The sequence below is a fragment of the Chanodichthys erythropterus genome, chromosome 14 (assembly GCF_024489055.1).
Source record: "Chanodichthys erythropterus isolate Z2021 chromosome 14, ASM2448905v1, whole genome shotgun sequence".
Lineage (NCBI taxonomy): Eukaryota > Metazoa > Chordata > Actinopteri > Cypriniformes > Xenocyprididae > Chanodichthys > Chanodichthys erythropterus.
The window spans coordinates 40,010,058-40,034,126 of record NC_090234.1 but is presented as its reverse complement, the minus strand read 5'-3'; the positions used below and the strand labels follow the sequence as shown (position 1 = coordinate 40,034,126).

Below are 24,069 nucleotides of genomic sequence, written 5' to 3'. Positions count from 1 at the left end.
AATTCAGTTTGGAATGTCAAATGGTGCAACCTGCCAAAACACTTCTTAAGATTAATAATTATTAATAATTAATAAACATTAAAACTAGGGCTGCAAGGATACTGGGGAAAAAAACTGCATTGCGATATTTTGTTTTGCTGCGATATATATTAATATATAATGGATTAATAATAGCTCTATTAAGATAGAATTAATCTTTCTAGAATGATTGGGGTGATTTTGTAGGGGAGTCAATCTTCATAGAAAATAAACAAATTACAAGCACAGTCAACAGTGCTTTATGTTTTTCAGTTAAGTCTAACAGTATTCAGGAATAGAAATGGAATAATCAGATGTAAAATAACACTGCATAGTCTTCACTGTATAAATTAAATATAATTCATCTTTGTTTAAGCTAAAAAAAAAAAAAAAAAAAGCATTTCTCTTTGTATTTTGTTGTTTGATAAACATTAATGACACAGACAGCAGCAGGTATATTAGGCTGCTGTCACTTTAAGAGCTAATGCACTGATCCAAAATAATGAAACACATCCCTTTTCTTTCTCTATTGTTTACATTCACGTAAGCCATAAACAACTACGTTTACGATGATACTTGGCAAGACGGCCATGACAAGACCTAAAAAAACATTCAAAAGATAAACTTCGCAATTAATCCGTGAATCATGTGCATTTCGAACCGTGGTGTCGGCCGATCAACTAAAATCTCTATACTTGACATTGCACATCACGATATAGATGCTAAAATGATATATCGTGCAGCCCTAATTCAAACAAAAGCGCGACTGGCAAAATTAATGCTGGCAAGTCATAATTCTGGATAGAGGAAGTCTGACATAAAAAAAAAAAAATAAAAAAAAGTGATAAGAGGATAGATGGAAGAAGCAGCCAGGACTGTAATCCAGCAAAGACAGAACAAAGCCACAAAGAGAAAGATGCTCTATGCCGCTATACAAGTCTGAGATAGTCCCTGGAAAGCTTGTGAAAGGAAGAAGTTCAGCCAAAGGACAAAGTCTAGTTCAATTTTCCAGTGAGTTTTCACACAATGTACAGCTCCTCAGTAAAATCTCCTTAACTGCTAATAGTTACTCATGAGAACATTCCCCATGGTCAACAAACATCGTTCCCTTAATGAAAACACAATTAACCAAACAATGCCCTTGTTAAATAAATTGCCCTGTCTAAATAGATGCCACCGCAACAGCACTGAACACCCAGAATGCAACCCACACAAACTAAGTATGCATGGAAAACAAAGCTAAAAGATGAGCAATCACCTTTGTCTTTTATGAGACTTTTGTCAAAGATACACACCAGCAAACACAGTTTAAATGCTGTAAAATCATCCAACACAATCTAATGGAAATTCATGACTATTTTACATTTTGGAGAATTGGTGGCTAATTCATATTAATTTGTACAATCTTACTCATGAAATTCGCTTATGACTCAGTGATGGTTATGTTTAGGGGTGGATCTTTATGTTTTTTCCTTAATATCTTGTTTTTGTACGATTCACATTGTACAAATTCATACGAAAACACCACTCCGTATAATAGTTATGTTTCCCTGTGAGATCACTAGATTAGATCTTCATACGCTGTCATCTTTCATAGTGGCTTTGCATGCACTGAATATTCCATGAGGGGGAAAAAAAAAAAAGGATTTTTTTTTGCCGATTTAGAGGAACAGTCTCTGGAATAGTGGTGTATGATCGTTTTCACAGTCAAATCTCTTTAGCCTCCACATATGACCTATAAAAAAACAGTGCTAAAGAAAAAAAAAATCATAAACAGCCCTTTAATCCCATTCAACCAGAGGAGCGACACATTGTAGGACCAGTGTGTGATGCACAGAATAAATCCTCTTTCTTACCAGAGACACGCCAACCAATTCAGTTCCATCATTGCTAAATCAGCTGCATGCATAATGGCCGCTTGAGATTACAAATGATTATGGTAAAAATAACAAAACTCCAGCCTGACCTTTAACCGTCATCTGTGCGCTCTATTAGAGATGGGAAGTCTGTCTCTAGGGCCGGCAATCTGGGCCTTCTCTCTCTTTTATGAAGGCTCTTATTTTGGGAAAGATTAAAATTTGCTGTAGAACGGCACGTCACAAAAAAGCAATTTCCAGCTCCAAACCACAAACTCTGCTGTGACGTGATGTTACAGATGTGAGCCTTTCCCTCCCAACACAACCTAAATTTATGGATCTGAGACAATGACACATGGGGGTTTTTATTCATACCATCCAGATCCATTCCACAGCTTTAGATGGCGGGTTTAAAATAGGGTAATTTCACAAAAACATGAACATTTACTATACAAACTGACAACATTTTAGCGGACATCCACCCAGCAAGGGAAAACGGGTAGCCTTAACCACCAGTATGTGATAAATCAATACATTTACAGAATACTACACCACAAACTATCCGTGGCTACACCGAATACTTGCAAGACTCGGCCAAATCCATAAACACTATAATTACAGCCTTTTATAGAAAGTTAAAGTACATTTAGGTCAAAGTTCTGAGGGAGCCAGTTGCAGAGATGTTGGCGTAAGCCAGCTGAAAGACGCAGAAAACACTTGCCTTGCAAGATTTCTAAGCCGGACGCAATTACCAACAAGCGCAAACTATAATTTCAAACAAATCATGTCTGGAACTCCAAAACCAAACATGTCTCTAATTGACTGATTCATCTGCAAATCACACGTACAGCATATCTGAACAAGGGCTGACAGCACTAATAGATTTATTATCTCTTGCATTAACAGACTGTAACTTAATAAGAGGCAAAAAAAAAAAACAGCAGAAATGATGGTGGACTCCATAATTTGGAGACTGTGGTGGACATACACATCACAACTTACACTAAAAGCATGGCAAAGCTCAGATGGAGGGAAACGCTTTGACTGAACAGTCTTTTGTTTGGAGACTGGTGGCTGGTACTGACAGAGTACCGTGTGCACAGCACATTCCAGAGCCTCGGTCCAGAAAACAGCACATTTGTAAATGAGATCAGTAAAAAGAGAGCTTGGGATATTTTTAGACCGTTTCAGCACTAAAAGACAGATTCAGATCCCCCCCTTTGGTCACAGAGATAAAAGAAAGAGAACACCGTGATGACAGCGTTGTATTTAAATTTTAAATAGAAAAGTTCCCAAACTATATAAGCAATGAATTCCCAAGCCTTTTACATTCAAATCATTTTATAAACATTTTTGGGTTTTCCTTGCCTTTAGGATCCTAATTATGACAGAATTTGCCTGGTGCATTACGTAAGCTCTATTATGTTGTCTTTCATTGCGCAATGACAAGACACTACGTGACACTAACATGAGTTTTGTAATAGAAAACACAACCAGAGCTGTTACCGCATTCAGTCGTCATGCCTAAGATTCCACATACCTGTCACTGCAAGGCAACACACTACAGATCACGACTCGTGAAAGAAACGTCAGTAGTAGGTGTGATCAGAGTGAAACTTCAAACCGGTTGAAACCGAAAATCTTCATATCATGCATTCAAATCGATATAACTCAGACAAGAAATCCTACATATGTTGAAACACAGATGGTTTTGGTATTTTGTGAAGGTGATGGGAATATCACACAAGTATAAGCAGCTTTTTCAATCCTCTAAGGATGTTTCTTCTTGAGAAACTATAAAAATAGGATTATTGTCTTCAAAGTAGTCCAGTATTTGAGCCACTTACACCATGTAAGCCGAGCAGGAGAAATCCTGGTGTAAAATTCAATTATCATAATGCTGGGAAGTATGCAAGTACCGACAGTCTGTGAAAGGGAGATGGAAAGGGATACGGTGTCAAGAACCTTACCATAAATGTAGAAAATCCGAAACATCTGTAAATCACATGATGCTTCATGTTTACTTTATGCAAAGAAACAATTTTAAACTAACTCCAGCAACCAGACAGTGTATTAAATTAACTAAATCTTTCTCTGGGGCCAACATTTTCAAACAATCTTTAACTGTGTCGTAAAATCAACTAAGTACGCATTTTCGTTTGCCATTATAGTTTTTTAAGCGATGCCGAGACTGACTGTGTGTACTTCGCTGTATAATCAAAACCCAGCTATTACTGAACTTTAACCCCATTTGCTAGCCTATATGTCCAAAAGCAGAAATGTGACTGTTATTAAATTCATAAATACTGTTTCTGTTTTGGGTCAGTTTCATATCGTATACAATTTCAATGGATTTGGACCCTAAACAGAAATAATGTCAACTTTTTTTTTTCATTTAGGATGTTTAATGTTTGAATTTTTGTTTACAGTTCCCATGAGATTGGGAAAAAAAGTCATGAAGTAAATGTTAAGTATGTTTGAGCTATTAAAACAGATCACGAGGATTAAATACCATTGAATCCAATCACACATCGCATCAAGATCCAAGTTTCATTCACTTCCAAAGAAGCGCTTCTTGCCATGCTAATTCATTCAAAGCACTTTCGCCTCAGTGAATTACATGTACATATAAACAATAAACAACGATATAGATAATTGTCCCTTAAGGCACTGGACATATGAGTCAGGGAAAGCTGTTGTTTTACAATGTGGAATGACTCCATGGCGCGTGCACACAACATGTAGAGAATGACAATGGACATTCCCAGCAGCCAGCCATCATTTCATTCTTTCTCTAATATGACGCCTCAAAACAAACATTAACCAAAGGCGACATTTAAACTGTAGCTACTATCAATCAACAGATGATCCTCACTCTTACACGATGTGTCAAATCCAGCAACTTTAAGGAGGCGGTTGGGTTCTCTATTGTGGCAACAGAGCTGGTAGAGACAAAAGACGAGCGCGAGAAAGACAATCACTCAAAGTGCTCCTGTTTCTTTCTCATTTTGCACTGCAACATATACACTGTTCCTCTCGATATAGACGCAATATTCATATAGACGCGTTACTGGTCACAGTTTTTGCCAGGAAAGCACACCAAGGCAACTTTAAGCGAGCCTTTATTACTCTAGTTGACATTTTAGTGTGTTCTTCTTCTTACCTTGCAGTAACTCCTGACAGATCGGGCTTTAGGACAAGCAGAAAACACGCTCTGTTTGCAGACTTGGTTTGGTAGGACGATACGTGGCGAATGTAAATCCGTTTCGGCGAGTTTTTGTCCGTGGGCCCAGGCTGCTGCTCTCTCTAACCCTCGGTCTGTTCAACCTCTCGCTCTCAGCCAGCGCGAGTCAATGCTCGGGTGACGTCACTGCTGCCATGGCACAGCGCGAGCGAGGAGGGAGGCGCGAGAGCTCTGGGGGTGCTGCTGCTGATGATGATGGTGGTGGTGGTGATGGAGGGGCTGCTCGAATATTGAAACACTTTACAGTAGCCTATATCAAACAATAATGAAGTATGGGAAAGTTTAGAAGCCTGTGGAAGTTGATATGAAAGCAGTGCCCTCATGTAATACATTGCAATACATTTGAATTGAAAGTGAAAGATGCATGGGCCAACTAAACGTACAATTATATTTTACAATAAATTAAAAGTATCAGTAATATAGTTGAAGGTTTAAATTATCAGGTGGTATGACTTGCACTATCTTAACTACATAATAAATAAATTATTTAGGGGCTCTCCAAAAACAAATGCAAAAGGGGTCCCCCTAGTTATTTTTATAGTTTCCCTGTACATTTTATATGTATATTTCCCTGATCCTGAATATATATATATATATATATATATATATATATATATATATATATATATATATATATATATATATATATATATATATATCGGCCAATAAAAGCATTTTCATGCAATATCGACTAATGGCTGATATTTTAAAAACAACCAATAGTCAAGGCCTATATATCCTGTTAATCAATAGAGGGCAGGAAACTGCACTGAATTTGGGCTTTGTGTAAAGAAAATGCTAAGAAACCAGTTTGAAGTCCAATAATAATAGTAATTATATGAATTAATAACATTCAGAAAGTTAAGAAATATTAATTTAATCTTCAGAATTTAGTTAGTGTGTTAATATTAATTTAAGTAATGTGTTTATGTTCATAACTGATAGCAGTTACTCATCAAAAGTTGATGAAATGGAGAGAATAAAGTTTTTATTTGCATTTCTTTCAAAATATAATACTTAAAAATATAATGATTAATTATTAATTATAATAAAAAAATCATTATTTTAAAATAAAGTATAAAAGGTGGAACCAGCAAACTATTGGTATCGGTATATTGGTAGATATCACTGTGAATAATCAGCTATCGGTGGAGAAATTTAGTATCGGTGTATTTCTAATATATATATACAGTACAGTCCAAAAGTTTGGAACCACTAAGATTTTTAATGTTTTTAAAATAAGTTTCGTCTGCTCACCAAGGCTACATTTATTTAATTAAAAATACAATAAAAACAGTAATATTGTGAAATATTATTACAATTTAAAATAACTGTGTACTATTTAAATATATTTGACAAAGTAATTTATTCCTGTGATGCAAAGCTGAATTTTCAGCATCATTACTCCAGTCTTCAGTGTCACATGATCCTTCAGAAATCATTCTAATATGCTGATTTGCTGCTCAATAAACATTTATGATTATTTTCAATATTGAAAACAGTTGTGTACTTTTTTTTCAGGATTCCTTGATGAATAGAAAGTTCAAAAGAACAGCATTGATCTGAAATACAAAGCTTCTGTAGCATTATACACTACCGTTCAAAAGTTTGGGGTCAGTAAGAATTTTTATTTTTTTGAAAAGAAATTAAAGAAATGAATACGTTTATTCAGCAAGGATGCATTAAATCAATCAAAAGTGGCAGTAAAGACATTTATAATGTTACAAAAGATTAGATTTCAGATAAACACTGTTCTTTTGAACTTTCTATTCATCAAATAATCCTGAAAAAAATATTGTACACAAATATTTTGTACAATTTTACACATTAAATGTTTATATATATATATGATGCCATAGTGATAGCCATAGAAGAACCAAAACTTTTTTTTTCTGTGTGAAAGAACATTTTAATAATCTAAAAAAGAAAATAAATAAAAAATAAAAATATAATATATACTATAAAGCATGTACTCTACCAAAACAGAGAAAAGGATACTTGGATGTTTCACAGGCTTTACAAGTCCTTCATGATACAAAATTTGACATTGACATTCATTCTACTATTTCCCTTAAAGCTTTTAGTGAACGCTGTAAATGTTTTCAGCACTGTATCATTGCACTGAACATTTTTACTTACTAGAACTATCATATCTGCTGCCAAAACCTGACGGGAACTGCAGACTACACTGTAGTAAAATGTCATCCCCTCGTTGTCACATGAAAGAATGAGTAAGTCTGATTCACCACAGAGATTTTTATAGTTTCAGGAGATGGGGAAAAACACATATTTATTGGATTTTGATGAGAGTTTCTCTCAGGCTGGAGAATGGTGTTTTATTGGCTCAATAAGTGATTGCAATGCAATGAGTGTTTCATCAGAGTAGTTATCTACAGAGTACTGTGGTAGTTTAATCATGCTTCTTTCCTTTAGTTTGATTAAATCATGTATAAAACAAGTGTTCATTGTGAAAATTTAAGATTAATGATGCTTAATAATATAAACTGTGCAAAGGATGGGCAGTTTAGGGAACTACCTGAAACTAGTAATGTAATATCCAGCAACACACAATGTCAGCTTGAGTCACTTGAGTCACTCACAAATGAATCACTTATGCAAAATTACCTGCCACTTAGTGGAATCGAGTCAAATTAAGTAGATGCCAACATGGACAAATCACTGGATATGTCTACAAAACACGATATGATTATCTAAACTAATGTATTTATACAGCATCTGTGTCTCTGTATCCCCGTGAGCTGAGCTAGTCTGCTGTGTTGTGCATTCAGGAATCATGCCTAATCCTGTGTTTGAAGAACATTCCTTGTGATCCTCTGCATGTTACAGACTGAAAACATGGAGAAAGGCATTTGTGTCTGGAACATTCTTATTAAATCTTATTTGTTTCTTACCTGTTTTATTTATGTATGACTGACAAATATGCATCAAATTAAGTTTGTTAGTTTGTTGGTCTCACTTTATATTAGGTGTCTTTAACTACTGTCTACTAACATTTAAATTAATCATTTGGTACAATTCACTTATTGTTTACATGCATGTTTTTACATTGTACTTATTTAAAAAATTACCTGCATGTAATTACAGCTGTAATTAATTTCTGAAATTACATCTATAATTATATAGTTGACCTTCCCTTACACTTAACCCACCCTTAAACTCAAAAAACCCTTAAAACTTTATGTTAAAACTGTGTAATTCAAATGGCCAGAAATGTTATGCAATTCAAATATAAATCTTACATTTTAGTGTGTGTGTGTGTGTGTGTGTGTGTATACAGTTGCAAGAATATGTGAACCACTTGCAGAATCTGTGAAAATGTGAATCATTTTAACAAAATAAGAGAGATCATACAAAATGCATGTTATTTTTTTATTTAGTACTGTCCCGAGTAAAATATTTTACATAAAAGATGTTTATAAATAGTCAACAATAAAAAAAAATATATATATATATATAAAATTTATTAAAAGTATTTGAACCATTTGAACCAACTGAGGGACTCAAACACAACTATTAAAAAAGGTTCAAACATTCACTGATGCTCCAGAAGGAAACATGATGCATTTTGAATTTGAAGATCAAGGTAAATTGTACTTAATTTGTCTCTGGGAAACATGTGAGCATCTTCTGTGAGTAGCTTCCGATTGGCAGTACTAAATGAAAAAAAAATAAAAAAAAATAGATATTTAAACAAAATAAGACAAATTTGTACATCTTCATCTTGTTCAAAAGTTTTCACCTCCTGGTTCTTAATGCATCATTTTTTCTTCTTGAGCATCAGTGAATGTTTGAACCTTTTTTAATAGTGGTGTTTGAGTCCCTTAATTGTCCTCAGAGTGAAAAGACGGATCTCAAAATCATTCAGTCACTGCTGGAAAGGGTTCAAATATGAAAGAAATGCTTGAAAACTGAAGAATCTGCAGGAGGATTTTTCTGAAGAACAGAGCTCAGTTTAACTGCTCAGAACAAACAAGAGACTCATGAACAACCATCACAAAACATAAAAACAGTCGTAGATCATCAGGTAACCACAGTATTAAGAATCAATGGTTCACATACTTTTGAACGCCCCAAATATTTGAATAAATTCTGCTATTTTTTTTTTTCTTGTCAACTATAAACATCTTTTATGTAAAATATCTTACTCATTTCAGTACTAAATAAAAAATAACATGCATTTTGTATGATCTCTCTTATTTTGTTAAAATTATTCACATTTTCACAGATTCTGCAAGTGGTTCACATACTTTTTCTTGCAGCTGTATATATACACACACACATGGCATGGACTCTGCAAGACCCCTGAAGATGTCCTGTGGTATCTGGCACCAAGACGTTAGCAGCAGATCCTTCAAGTCCTGTAGGTTGTGAGGTGGATCCAGCAATTGGCCTGAGATCTGAGGAATTTGGAGACCAGGGCAACACCTTGAACTCTTCATCAGGTATGTGGCACTTGACAAATGGATGTCCACATGAATGGCCAGAGAGTTTACCAGCAGAACATTGCATCACACTCCCTCCACCGGCTTGTCATTGTCCCACAGTGTATCCTGGTGCTGTCACTTCCTTGGTTGTCCATGTTATGTAAAAGAAAACGTGACTCATTAGAACAGGCGACCTTCTTCCTCAGGTCCAGTTCTGATACTCACGTACCCATTGTTGACGCTTTCGACGGTGGACAGGGGTCATCACAAGCACTCCGATTGGTCTGCGGCTACGCAGCCCTATAGGTGGCAGAGTGTGACGCACTGTGTTGAGACACATTCCTCCCATTACCATTAAAATTTTGTGTGACTTGTGCCACAATAGACCTTCTGTTGGCTCGTACCCGACGGGATAGCCTTCCTTGCTCTCATGCATTAATGAGCCTTGGGCACCCAACACCCTGTCACCGGTTTGTGTTTTGTAAATTCTCCCCACTGCTGACCAGGAGCAACCCAGAAGCCTTGACATTTCAGAGATACTCTGACCCAGTCACCTTGCCATAACAATTTGACCCTTGTCAAAGTTGCTCAGATCTTTATTCCTGCCCATTTCACCTGCATCCAACACAACTCACAAATCATGTGAGGCCATGTTGCCTTTTTTAAACAATTATTGCTGTATACCTACTAACTATTTTAAAAAGGAAATAGTATGCAGTATGCAGTGTATGTGCAGTAATCAGTAAGTAGTGAGCTAATATTCCATTCTGACAACAGGCTATGAATATTACAGTGTTTCATCAGCAGGCCACAGCTGCATCTGAGCTACTACAGCCTTGCGCATCGTATTTATTAAACTAGCCTGCATAAACAGGTTACTGTATGTGCTGTTTCAGCAAACATTGGTGAGCCCCCTAAGAACACTGATGGCAAGCTGAATGTAATAACTACTCGATTTTACTGAAACTGCTAAGAAAAAAGATAATGAAGGCCCTGTCATGTAACAGTCACAGCATGCATGATCAATTCTGCTTACAATCTTACTACAGTAACATTTACTGCTATGAAGTATATATATATATATATATATATATATATATATATATATATATATATATATATATATATATATATATATATATATATATATATATATATATATAGGCTCTGCAGTGTTTTCAAGTCTGTTTGATGGCCATTTAATGATAGTGTAACAGCATAAGTTTACCAACAAAGAATGACAATGGCTCGACCTCAAATAGAAAATCAATTTCAATAATAGAAGTGGTTTGGATGTTGTCGTTCCTCTAATGGGAAGACAACAAAGTAATTGAGGTCAATTATCCAGTGTTTTCTCTGTGTGATGAATTATTGGGCTGTGCAGAAGCAAAGTAATTCAAGTGACAAAGTAAACTGATTAATGGGATCATTTGCGGATTTGGAAAGAGGGCATTTCTCACAATTAAGACCCATTAAATGCAGTCACGGTTAATTGTTTTGAATGAACTTCAATTTAAATGCTACTTTTGTTTGTTAACATCTACAGGTGGTATAATGACTGTTTAAGCAGTTTATATGCTTAAGTGTAGGTCTTTCTACAAAATGCATCCCTGTTCATGGAAAGGAAAGGTGACAGGATTAGATACACTTGCTCTGCATCCACACAAAATTCATTTTCATCGTAACGACTGTTTCCATTAGTCACGAACTCGGTGTGCAAAAAGCTGCTCTCAGGCAGCAGGGGATTATGGGAATTGGGGAGAATATTAAGGGAGATTGGTGTCCAGTCAACATTAACTGAGAAGTCAACAAGACAAATATCATTGTGGAGAATAAAACTAGAGATTAGATTTTAGACTCACTGAAACATATCGATTATAATATCAACGTACCCCTCTGTTGACGTGACATGGGCGATTTTTTTTTAATGTTTTAGCGCCCCTAAGTGATTCATGATGGTATTGCAGCATGCAATTGCACCAACAGAGGGAGCTTTTAGTTGTGACCACAGACACAACTAAATTTAACCTCCTCTTTGAAGGGGGAAATATGTGCTTTATTTTATTTGCATAATGGCAGATAATGTGTCTTTGTTGTGTGAGATTTGGTTAAGCTGTGCTGTAGTCTTATAAATAGACTGGAGCTAGACTGACTGAAACAAAACCAGCCTTGACTGTAACAGCTGACAAAGACTGTGTTCCTCTCCAATTTGGACAAAGCCATAGAATTAAATTATGTGTTTTAGAACATAATGATGAAGAATTAAAGACCAAAAAATTAATTCAGGAATGCCAGTGTTTTTAATTCATGAACTCACATATGCTTCTTGTTTACCTGGGGTAATGCCAGTGTCAAATTATTGATAGGAATCATTTAGGTACTTTCCTTGTCCAGCCTCTGGACTCTTGAAAACAACAACAACAACAACCCTTGAACAGTAATGCTACTGACTGTGGCACATTCTGATAATTAAAAATGATTTTGAATGTCAGTATTTTATTTACAAACCCGATTCCAAAAAAGTTGGGACACTGTACAAATTGTGAATAAAAACAGAATGCAATGATGTGGAAGATTTCAATATTTTATTCAGAATACAACATAGATGACAAATCAAATGTTTAAAATGAGAAAATATGTTTTTTAAGGGAAAAATAAGTTGATTTAAAATTTCATGGCATCAACACCTCTCAAAAAAGTTGGGACAAGGCCATGTTTACCACTGTGTGGCATCACATCTTCTGTTTATAACAGTCTGCAAACGTCTGGGGACTGAGGAGACAAGTTGCTGAAGTTTAGGAATAGGAATGTTGTCCCATTCTTGTCTAATACAGGCTTCTAGTTGCTCAACTATCTTAGGTCTTCTTTGTCACATCTTCCTCTTTATGATGCGCCAAATGTTTTCTATGGGTGAAAGATCTGGACTGCAGGCTGACCATTTCAGTTCCCAGATCCTTCTTCTACGCAGCCATGATGTTGTAATTGATGCAGTATGTGGTCTGGCATTGTCATGTTGGAAAATGAAAGAGACGATGTCTGGATGGGAGCATATGTTGTTCTAGAACTTGGATATACCTTTCAGCATTGACGGTGCCTTTCCAGATGTGTAAGCTGCCCATGCCACACGCACTCATGCAACCCCATACCATCAGAGATGCAGGCTTCTGAACTGAGCGCTGATAACAACTTGGGTTGTCCTTGTCCTCTTTAGTCCGGATGACATGGCGTCCCAGTTTTCCAAAAAAAACCTTCAAATTTTGATTCGTCTGTCCACAGAACAGTTTTCCACTTTGCCACAGTCCATTTTAAATGAGCCTTGGCCCAGAGAAAAACACCTGCGCTTCTGGATCATGTTTAGATGTGGCTTGTTTTTTGACCTATAGAGTTTTAGCCGGCAACGGCGAATGGCACGGTGGATTGTGTTCACGACAATGTTATCTGAAAGTATTCCTGAGCCCATGTTGTGATTTCCAGTAGAGTAGCATTCCTGTATGTGATGCAGTGCCGTCTAAGGGCCCGAAGATCACGGGCATCCAGTATGGTTTTCCGGCCTTGACCCTTACGCACAGAGATTGTTCCAGATTCTCTGAATCTTTGGATGATATTATGCACTGTAGATGATGATTACTCCAAACTCTTTGCAATTTTTCTCTGAGAAACTCCTTTCTGATATTGCTCCACTATTTTTCACCGCAGCATTGGGGGAATTGGTGATCTTCTGCCCATCTTTACTTCTGAGAGACACTGCCACTCTGAGAGGCTCGTTTTATACCCATTCATGTTGAAATTAACATAAGTTGAAATTGGTCATCCAGCTGTTCCTTATATGTACACTTAACTTTTCCGGCCTCTTATTGCTACTTTATTGGAATGTGTAGCTCTCCTGAAATCCAAAATGAGCCAATATTTGGCATGACATTTCAAAATGTCTTACTTTCAACATTTGATATGTTATCTATATTCTATTGTGAATAAAATATAAGTTTATGAGATTTGTAAATTATTGCATTCCTTTTTTATTCACAATTTGTACAGTGTCCCAACTTTTTTGGAATCGGGTTTGTTATTTATTTGTATTTTGGTCTACTGAATGCCGCAATAGGTAAAACCATCAGTTATACTGCCCAAAACCTGCTGCTTGCTGTTCTTTTGAGCTGATTGTCTGGCCAAAGTCAATTTTCATCCCAAAGTTGTTTTTTCCCTGGATGGACCTCAGCCAATGTCTATTCTTGTGAACTTTAATATCATTTAAACAGCTATTGCATTAATATACCTCTTTGAAAGCCTTAAATTGTTCTTAAATTGTAAAAGAGAATCACAAGGATTCATAAAGACAGAGCACCATATTGTTATCCTTTAATCACCAGCACACCATTCATGATTCATGTACCTGATTTTCTCTCCACATTGTCTGTAAGAACTGACAGGATGGTGTCAGTCACATATTTCTTAAGAGAGTTGTTTAAACTACCAGTCATGTTTTTCTCTTTTCGGCTAGGATTCACCTGTTTCTTTCTACTTTCACATGGAAGAATGCTGCATTTATGGGTAAAGGGAAAATTAAAAACAGGGACACTTTGCACCCTTGGAGACAGCTGAATGGGGTTGTTCAACAAAGCCCAGACAAGGAGAAGTGAAGTGAATGTCTGTCTCCATGGCAGTCACTTTGTTAACACTGTACAAAAAAAAAAAAAAAAAAAAACACTATTGAACTAGTGAACTATTGTAGCTGATGCATAATTACTGTAGTAAAAGTATCTGTGCAAAAAACATGACAAATAAGTTAACTGTACAATTAATTATGAAATAATATTAAATAGAGGGCTATAAGATTAAAAATAATTTAATGCTAAATACATTTGAGTGGATGCAACCAGTGTTGGGGAAAGTTACTTTTAAAAGTAATGACATTTTTTTTGGCCAGCTTCTACGTCAGCATCATGCGCATGCAGCTCATGTGATCAGCCTCAGCCAATACTGAGCTGGCGTTCAGACGTAAACACGGAAGCTCTGCACTGCCTTCACTGTGCCAACTGCGTAGGAGACTGACAGGAAAGAGGAAAAATTGTTGAATAAAGTAGTAATTTTTGTTTTGTTTTTGCGCACAAAAAGCATTCTTGTTGCTTTGTAACATTAAGGTTGAACCACTGTAGTCGCATGGACTATTTTAACTGTCTTTACTACTTTTCTGGACCTTGAGTGTGGTATCTTGATTTGTGTTCAGAAGATGAATGAAGGTCTTACGGGTGTGGAACGACATGAGGGTGAGTAATTTATGATAGAAATTTCATTTTTGGGTGAACTAACCCTTTAAAGGATTAGTTCACTTTCAAATTAAATTTTCCTGGTAATTTACTCACCCCCATGTCATCCAAGATGTTCATGTCCTTCTTTCTTCAGTCGAAAAGAAATTTAGGTTTTTGATGAAAACATTCCAGGATTATTCTCCTTATAGTGGACTTCAATGGCCTCCAAACAGTTGAAGGTCAAAATTACAATTTCAGTGCAGCTTCAAAGGGCTTTAAACGATACCAGACAAGGAATAAGGGTCTTATCTAGCGAAACGATCGGTCATTTTCCAAAAAATTTAAATGTATATGCTTTATATAAACAAATGATCGCCTTCCAAGTGGTTCCGCCAAAACTGCACTTTCGTATTCTTCAAAAAGCTTACGCTGTATGTCCTACGCCTTCCCTATTCTACTTACGGAAAAAAATGGAACTGGTGCTGATAGATGAAGATTTGATTTTCCTGGCAAAAACATCCTTCTTCACATAAAATTAAGTCTACACAGGCTTTCATAGACAGGAAGTCGGGGAAGGTTTCGTTACAAGCTGTTCACATTTGCAAAAAAAGCAATTAATACATACAATTCTTACAAATAGCCCCTTTAATGGTAGCTTTGTTTTGTTCATTTGGAAAAATTGTGACACTTTAACACAAGTTAACTACATTAGTTAACATTAACAATGAACAATTCTTCTACAACATTTATTAATCTTAGTTAATGATAGGCCTAATTTTAGCATGTACTAAAACATTTTTAAAAGAAAAACATTGGTAAAATAATAAATGCACTGTGGACTAAAATGGACATGGCCATTTTTATTAACTAACATTAAAGGTGCCATTGAACGTTTTTTTTTTTACAAGATGTAATATAAGTCTAAGGTGTCCCCTGAATGTGTCTGTGAAGTTTCAGCTCAAAGTACCCCATAGTTTTTTTTTTATTAATTTTTTTAACTGCCTATTTTGGGACATAATTAGAAATGCGCCGATTCATGCTGCGCCCCCTTTAAATGCTTGCGCTCTCCACCCCTGGAGCTCGCGCTTGCCTTAAACAACATAAACAAAGTTCACACAGCTAATATAACCCTCAAATTTATCTTGTATGCATCGGATTATGTGAGTATTGTATTTATTTGGATGTTACATTTGATTCTGAATGAATTTGAGGTTTTGCTCCGAGGCTAATGGCTAATGCTACACTGTTGGAGAGATTTATAAAGAATGAAGTTGTGTTTATGAATTGTACAGACTGCAAGTGTTTAAAAATGAAAATAGTGTCGGCTCTTGTCTCCGTGAATACAGTAAGAAATGATGGTAACTTTAACAACATTTAACAGTACATAAGCTGTTAAACATTTAGAAAGACAATTCACAAATATCACTAAAAATATCATGATATCATGGATCATGTCAGTTATTATCGCTCCATCTGCCATTTTTCGCTATTGTTCTTGCTTGCTTACCTAGTCTAATGATTCAGCTGTGCACAGATCCAGACGTTAATACTGGCTGCCCTTGAATAATGCATTGAACATGGGCTGGCATATGCAAATATTGGGGCGTACTCCCCGACTGTTACGTAACAGTCAGTGTTATGTTGAGATTCGCCTGTTCTTTGGAGGTCTTTTAAACAAATGAGATTTATATAAGAAGAAGGAAACAATGAGACTCACTGTATGTCTTTTCCATGTACTGAACTCTTGTTATTTAACTATGAGGTAAATTCAATTTTTAATTCTAGGGCACCTTTAACAAAGGCTAATAAAGGCTGTAATTGTATTGATCATTCTTGTTAGTTACTGCATTAACTAATATTATCAAATAAGACCTTATTGTAAAGTATTACTGGACAAATTAACTGAATAGCCATAATCTTTCTGCAAGCTCTTCTGTAAAATAGAAAAAAAAGTGTTAATTCAGTATTCATTGAATAAAGTAATTAAAATTGTGAGAGCAGATGCTATGACAAATATGGTAATCTCCATCCACAGACTTCTGTGAGATTGAAGTATGAGATCAGTACTCAGTCAATCTATACATTAGAGCGTAGCATCTGGAAGTCCAAACATGCACATTTACTGTGAAGCTTTTTCAAACAAGTGCACGCTATGCATTATTTGTATACATTTTGTCACATATTGAAAATAATGAAAATAAAAATATCATCATTATTCCCTCAAGGTTTGTCAAAGTATGTATGGGCTGTGCAATGGTAGTTAGACACTGGTCTATTACACTGATACTGATACTCCATGTGGGTCGTGCGTATAGGCAGTGGTTTCGTATTGTGTAACAGACAGTAATGATGATGACGTTGGTACTGATGATGTTGATATGATGAATGATGCATTTTCAAAACATACAAGTCAAGATGATGACAAGGGATAATTATGTCTGCCTAAATACATCTCCAGAATTAGAGCTTATTCCAAAGTAATTCCAAAAATGTAAAATGGTATGAGGATCTTCTCTAATGGAGGATTTTTTAAAAATAATTTAATAAATTAAAATTTATATAATACTGCTACTGCTACTACTACTACTACTAATAATAATAATAAGTACCAATAAAGTACTAAAATCAATGTTTTAATAGCACAGCAGCTTCTTAAAATTATATTTACAGTCATCTCTAACAGTTGTTTAAAATAAATACACATTTTTAGAATAATAATAATAATCGAGTGCCATAAAGTCCAAAAAAATCAATGTTTTATCAGCATTGTGAACTAAGTATTTTGTGAAAGACAGCTTCTTACATGTACATGCATATGATGAGTAAATAATTTTCCAAATCATTGCATCAGCAGAGACTATGAGTGATTATATAAAAGCTTGTTCCACAAAGTCAGCATTTCTGAATTCCGTCCAGCAGCCGCTAGTTTTAATGATAGAACTGGTGGGTGAGTTTGACAGGAACGACAGAGCAATGAACTCTTTTGATATCTGGAGCAGTTGGCTTTTCCCCCTCAGTCTCTAATCATAGTGGAGGGTTTTGCGGGGATCCTTGTCCATGGTCCAGGCCCCTTTGTGTTTAAATGCTCAGCCCCAGCTGTCTCCACCTCAGCAGTGCTAGATAAACACTAGAGAGACAGACTAACCCCCCTGCACTATTAATAAAGAAGATCAAATCGCTCCGGTAGGACTGGATGAAAGAAGACAGCTTTGTTCCAAAAACCTTAAAGTCTGTCTAATGCCTAGATATGCTGCTTTTTTACGACAGCATCATAGCTGGCCATTTGTTGCTAATTTATGGCTAAGTTTTTTGGTTGAATCTTAAAATAATCTCAAGGTCATTGTTCATTTGACACAAAAACATCCTGGACATTTCCATGGATGAAGTGAACTACAGAACCCTGGAGGAGAGCCTGGAGTGAAATCAGTGTATCCTAAAGCCTACTCCCTAAAATAACCATCTCTGCTAGGATACCAGGCAGCACAAACATGCAGCAAATATCCACTGGGCTTTAGAGGCCTGGGCACAATGCATGGCCAAGGGAATCCAGATTTTACTTTCGTCAGAGTGAAGAAACATGAGCTTCTGCATGGTCACGCAATTTGAACTGAATTTTACAAACTTATGAATCGAGCGCCCTTTTGAAAACCCACTAAGATCAGAGCTACATTGTCTGCAGCAATAACAGCAAAGGCTATATGCAAATTTAATTCATTCAATTACTGAAATAAAATCAAATATGAGTCATGACCTATAAACTTTAAGGTTAGTGATGCTGATGATTTTACAGTACAGTTTATAACATTAGGCTGATAAAGAACAGCACCTCCAAAATTTAATTTCAGTACAAACTAAGCTCTGAATGGGTCAGGACAGCAGACTCTATTATTTTGTACAGTGTTCTTACAAAATAAAAAAAAGAGACATGCGTATTACAAAGTATCCAATTGTCATACTTAAGTAAAATACCTTTATGGAAACTGACTCATGTAAAGGTAAAGGAGCTCAATAGAAAAATACTTAAGTAGATGTTTTAAAGTGGCTAAAAAAAAAAAAAATGCTGGGTTAAAAACAACCCAAGTTGGGTTGAAAATGGACAAACCCAGCAGTTGGGTTAAATGTTTGCCCGCAATGTGCTGGGCAGTTTGATTTAGCCCAACTATTGTTTATATTAATTAAACATATTAATAAGTGCTCATTTCTAACATACGTTGGGTTCATTTTAAGCAAGCAATACAGTCATTTTTTAAACTATGGTTGAGTTAAATAAAACTACCCAGCAGGTTGGGCAAACATTTAACCCAACCGCTGGGTTTAAACAACTCAGTTGCTGAGTTTGTCCATTTTCAACCCAATGTGGGTTGTTTTTAACCCAACATTTTTTTAGAGTATAGTGGTGGTAGTTTTAAAACTACTTGAATATCAAAAGTACATGTAAATTTTTATAAAAATTGTTTGTATTAGTGGCAGCCTGGCTGAGTGGTGGGTTGACAGAATTGTCGTCTTTTACCCATCTTCATTCCTGAATTCCGGTTTCAACAGGAAGTCCACACAGGAAAGAAAAATCACATCCAGGAAACCATTTAATTTTGTAAAACACAGCCTGAAGTAACTCATTACTTTTGTAAAATGGAAATAAGTTTTGTAAAAAAAAAAAAAAAAAACACACAACAACACTTAGGACTAAAGGACCATTTACCAACAAATTTCTGACAGTAGTCAATCTCATAATTTGGCAAAACTGAGATAATTCATATGTTTTTGATGTCATACTTGTGTATTTTATTAACATTAAATAAAAAATTATACATCTTCAATATAAACAAAAAACGGCTGTAGCACTGTACCATAGTGCAGTTAGAGTTGTTACGGCAGTAGATGGAGACAAGTGACTGTCTTTATGAGTGAGTCATTGAATCATTCACTCATCAGATTCTTTCCACAATGTTCCTGTCACAAACAGAAGAGGACAGACGAGGTAAGTGATAATATACAGTTCTTTATTGCAGGTAAACGTGAGCAGAGAAGGAACACAACAGGCAGGGATGTTAGAAGCAGGATAGTTTGACTTGAACTTAGCTGGAAAGTCACGGACTTTCTGATACAGGTGGCATGGTGGTGAAGCAGGCAGACAAACAGGGAACAGGATGACGAAGACAAGGACCAGGATCAGGATCAACAGGTAAGCACTCAGGTGAGTATGGGTGAGTCTGTAGTCAGGTGACAGGACCAAACACTGAAGTGAAGGGAGTGGTCACTTATAAAGGGTGACTTGATGATGGTGAACAGGTGCAGGTGGTCAGAATACCGGGGATAGTGAACGAATGGGCGGATCTGGTGCTGATAGCTGGGTAGATGGTGTTGCTGACTCTGTGACAGTTCCATTGTACCATCACTTTTTGTAACTTTTTGTTTTTTTCAAGTCCTTAAAGTAGTCCTGTCAGCTTTGTGCATAGCACAATGTTGCTGAATTCGTATTTACATTAATTGATATATATTGATTGACAATAGATATGCTTCAATACAAGCCTGTTGGGTTGGAGGTTCCAATGAGTAACAGATTCATATTAAACTGTGAGAAGTTATCTGTCTTACGCCAAGATTTTGCTTTGTTGAGTCTGTTTGTGCTGGCATACTGAGGAGAGTAGCAGTCTTTTGTAATGTTACCTTCAGGCTGGTAAGCCTGTCTTAACCCTGCCATGGAATGAGACGCTATGAATAGACTCATCAGTGCTGGAGGCAAGATTGGGAGATTGAGCGAGGCCCGGTCTGGAGGAGACTCATTGGAAAGGGTTGTTGATCTCTTGTTATGCAGAGGATATGTGTTTGTTAGGAATGAAATGTAGAGGGGTTTGCCTAATGGAAAAAGATGTCATTAGAGCATAGCTTGTTGATTCAGTGGCTTGGGTATGACAGATTTATGGATGTCAGAAAGATGAGATGATTAGGAAGAGAAAAAACAACCCAGTATGGCTTCCCTTTAAGCTTACTATCTGCACTTACAATTTCAAAGACAATACACTCTTTGTAATATGAAATGTAAAACACGTAGAAACCCGCTATTGATAACTTAAACAACTATTTATATGCGATTAAACCGATTTATCCAGGGCAAAACTACTTTTGAAATGCACCCTGCAAAATCTCAGGTCTACAGAACTACAAGTACAAGGTGGCAGTGTTTTTGATAAAAAAAAATAAACCTTTGTTCCTTCAAGATAAAAGTTGATTTGTGTAAAATATGGCTCCTTCTTCTAAGGTTTTCGCATGAGAAGAATAAGGAAGGGTAAAAGAAAAGTAAATTAGATCAGACAAACATAGGACTCTCTTTTCCTACGTCTATGAAACAACCTAGTGAAGAATGCTGAATTAAGGACAACCATCTGACTTAAATTTCCTGCCCTTCCAAACAGTTCAGTGTTTACCTTACACAGCCTCTCCTCAAATGACATCTTCCTTGAAATCATACATAAACATCTACTTTTGACTAATTCGCTCCACTACCTTGGTTTTATTGCTCCATACGATTGAATTCACTATTCTCTACATTAGTCCACTAATATAGTTCATTTGAGGGAGTGAATAAAAACAAGTGAGTAAATTCGAACACCGAGTGTGCTGGAAGGGCTGCCACTTGTTTCATAATTATTTGAAACGTGGCTGCTCCAATAGTAAGATGATAAGATTTATCTTGAACTCTGTTATGGAAACTATGCTTAAACCTTAATTAAACTATTTAATAAACAATTAAAAAGAAATTGATACCTGTATGACACACTGGAACCACATTGGACAGGCAGTTTGGAAAATGGATGGATGATTCATCTGCGGGCAGCATCTTCAAGGTCAGATGCGGGAATCTATTCAATGCGTGACTCTCACATTGCATAATGGGTATTCTCTAGCTGCTGAGCGTACATCAGTTGTACACTCATTATTGTGGGTCACTGTGGGATTGAATGAGTTCACTCGATAATGTCCACATATTTCTGTCGAGTGGGTGCTAGTGAGTGGTGGAACTTCATTCACTGTCTGTGCTGCAGAAGAAAACATGACTAGCCCCACTCTGGACCCAGAGTCCAGCCAGCCATCAACGATATCCGCTTTTCCATGGTCGGGCCAGTGCGAGCCAGGGCTAACAATGTGCCATGCGAGGCCAATAGCCTTGGACCTCAAGCACCGAGGCCTAAATCAAGTTGCATTTCCGCTGTTGGGCCAGTAGCCCCACAGCACTACCCTAAAACCTGCCCTTAGCATGCCTCCACAGAACAATGTCACATGACCTCACTATTTTACCAGCTGATTGAAAACAAGCTAGATCACGAACTAAACATGACAGATGCAAGCGTTTGGTCTTTAACATTCTTTTGACCAATGTTTTACAAAAAAAAAAATGTTACAGTGACAGTAATTTATTAATTTGTGTCAGAAGTGCATTGGTATTTACCATTTCACAAAAAAGAGAACACATACAGTACCTATTCAGTTTCACCTGCTTCCATTTATTTGCTATCACAGGAATACACAAAACAACTCCATTAAGGTTTTTAAAACAAAAGGCTTACACATTTAGAAAAATATTTAAAAATATCATATGTTTATGTCACATTTCTGAGCATTTCTATTAGTCCGGTATCAACAAAGGCACAGGGAAAAGACAGATAAAACATTAAACCAAATAAATACACGATTATGATCATATATGACTTGTCCACGTTCCTCAAGCAGTCTGTGATATTATCCATAAATGTGTGTATTTATCATCGCAGTGATTAGCATAAGTATATTTCCTCATACGGTGATCAGAATATCCATCACATCAAGGAAGTTATTTCAAACACTCGCTGGTGTCTAAAAGTGAGTTTTGAGCTGATTTTTTTTTTTTTTTGTTAAATTGAATTTTTTTAATTGTTTAAGTTAGCTGGTTGCCTGGGAAATGAGCAGCGGTGTTGACCGTTTGCTGACTCAGGTAAACTCCACCTCTGTTCATGGTCACTCTTTAAGCCCCAGTCGGCCCGCTTTGGACCAAGGTATTCGGTGAGCCCTGACGAGGCCCAATCAAGCCCCCAGAAGTTGAAACCCGACTGGCCCTGGCATGCACTAGCATGCTCACCTTTGGCCCGACAGTGGAAACACGGCTAATGCCCATCACAGACTTCATGCCTGAGCCTGCCACGGAGAAAAGCTCCAGAGCCAATGCCTAAGCCATACTTTGCCCCGGAGCCTGAGCCCAACAGTATGTTGGACCAGGTGCATGAACCAGCAACATCGTTCATGGCAGCGGGTCTCCTCATGGAGTTTGAGAGAATGGATTGTAGTCTTGCCCATACTTTCACTGCCGAGGGTGAGCTTAGCCGGTCCTCTGTAGAGCTATTTGAGGAAGAAGAAGAGGCTATTCCCCTCTTGATGCCGCTGGTCCCACCCAGCTCCAAGTCTCCTGCGTCTGCTCTGGTCCCACCCAGCTCTAAGTCTCCATCTTCTTTGATGGTCCCTCCCAGCTCTAAGTCTCCTTCATCACATCCTTTCAATAAATTCAAATTACTGATGGTCCCACTTAGCCTCCCTCTCCTGCCTCCTCTACCTAAGACAGTCAGTTGCTCGACCCTGCCTCAGCTGGCTCCTTTCAGTTCATTGGCTCCTCCATTCTGATGTGTGGATCCACCTCAGGTATTCCGGTCTCCAGCTCCATCTTGGTAAGTGGATCCCCTGGCTCCCCCTCAGACCACCAAACCCGTAACTCCACCTCAGCCCATTGTCCTTACGACTCCGACATCCCTTCCGCTCCAGCAGGCTCCTTTATCCCTCCGGCTCCACCTTGGTCAGTCGTCGCTCTGCCTACACCATGGATTTCCAGGCCTTCAGCTGCATCTCGTCCCTCCACCCCTTCGCTTTGTTGGGCTTCTCTCTCCCTCTGGCTCCACCTTGGTTCTTGGCCCCACCGGCTGCTCCTTAGTTCTCCGGCACCCAGGCACCACCTTGGCCGTTTGTCACTGTGGCTCTGCCTTGGCCTCCAGGACTTCTAGTGTCGCCCGGTCTCATATAAACATATTAATTAGTTTTTCAGCCACAGAGAAAGATAACATGGTGTGCAGTGCAATGTTTCTGAGATGAAAAACTGTATTCTAGACATAAGAAGCAAATGGTAAATTTGTATCAAATATCACACCAAGATTTTTCAATTTAGTTTGAAACTCCAGAGCAGAGCCATTCACATTTACGGTTAAAGAACTAGCTTATCTGAAAAGGTGAATGTTAAACAT

General features: G+C 37.1%; 1 protein-coding gene across 1 annotated transcript in view; it reads right to left on the bottom strand.

Annotated features, from left to right (window-relative positions):
- nck2a (NCK adaptor protein 2a) overlaps positions 1–5,208 on the bottom strand; it is a 75,416-nt gene extending 70,208 nt beyond the window's left edge. Inside the window, exon 1 of the mRNA XM_067410394.1 lies at positions 5,038–5,208. The gene's annotated coding sequence lies outside the window, so the exon portion shown is untranslated. The remainder of the gene's footprint in view (positions 1–5,037) is intronic.
- Between the last annotated feature and the right edge of the window lie 18,861 nt (positions 5,209–24,069).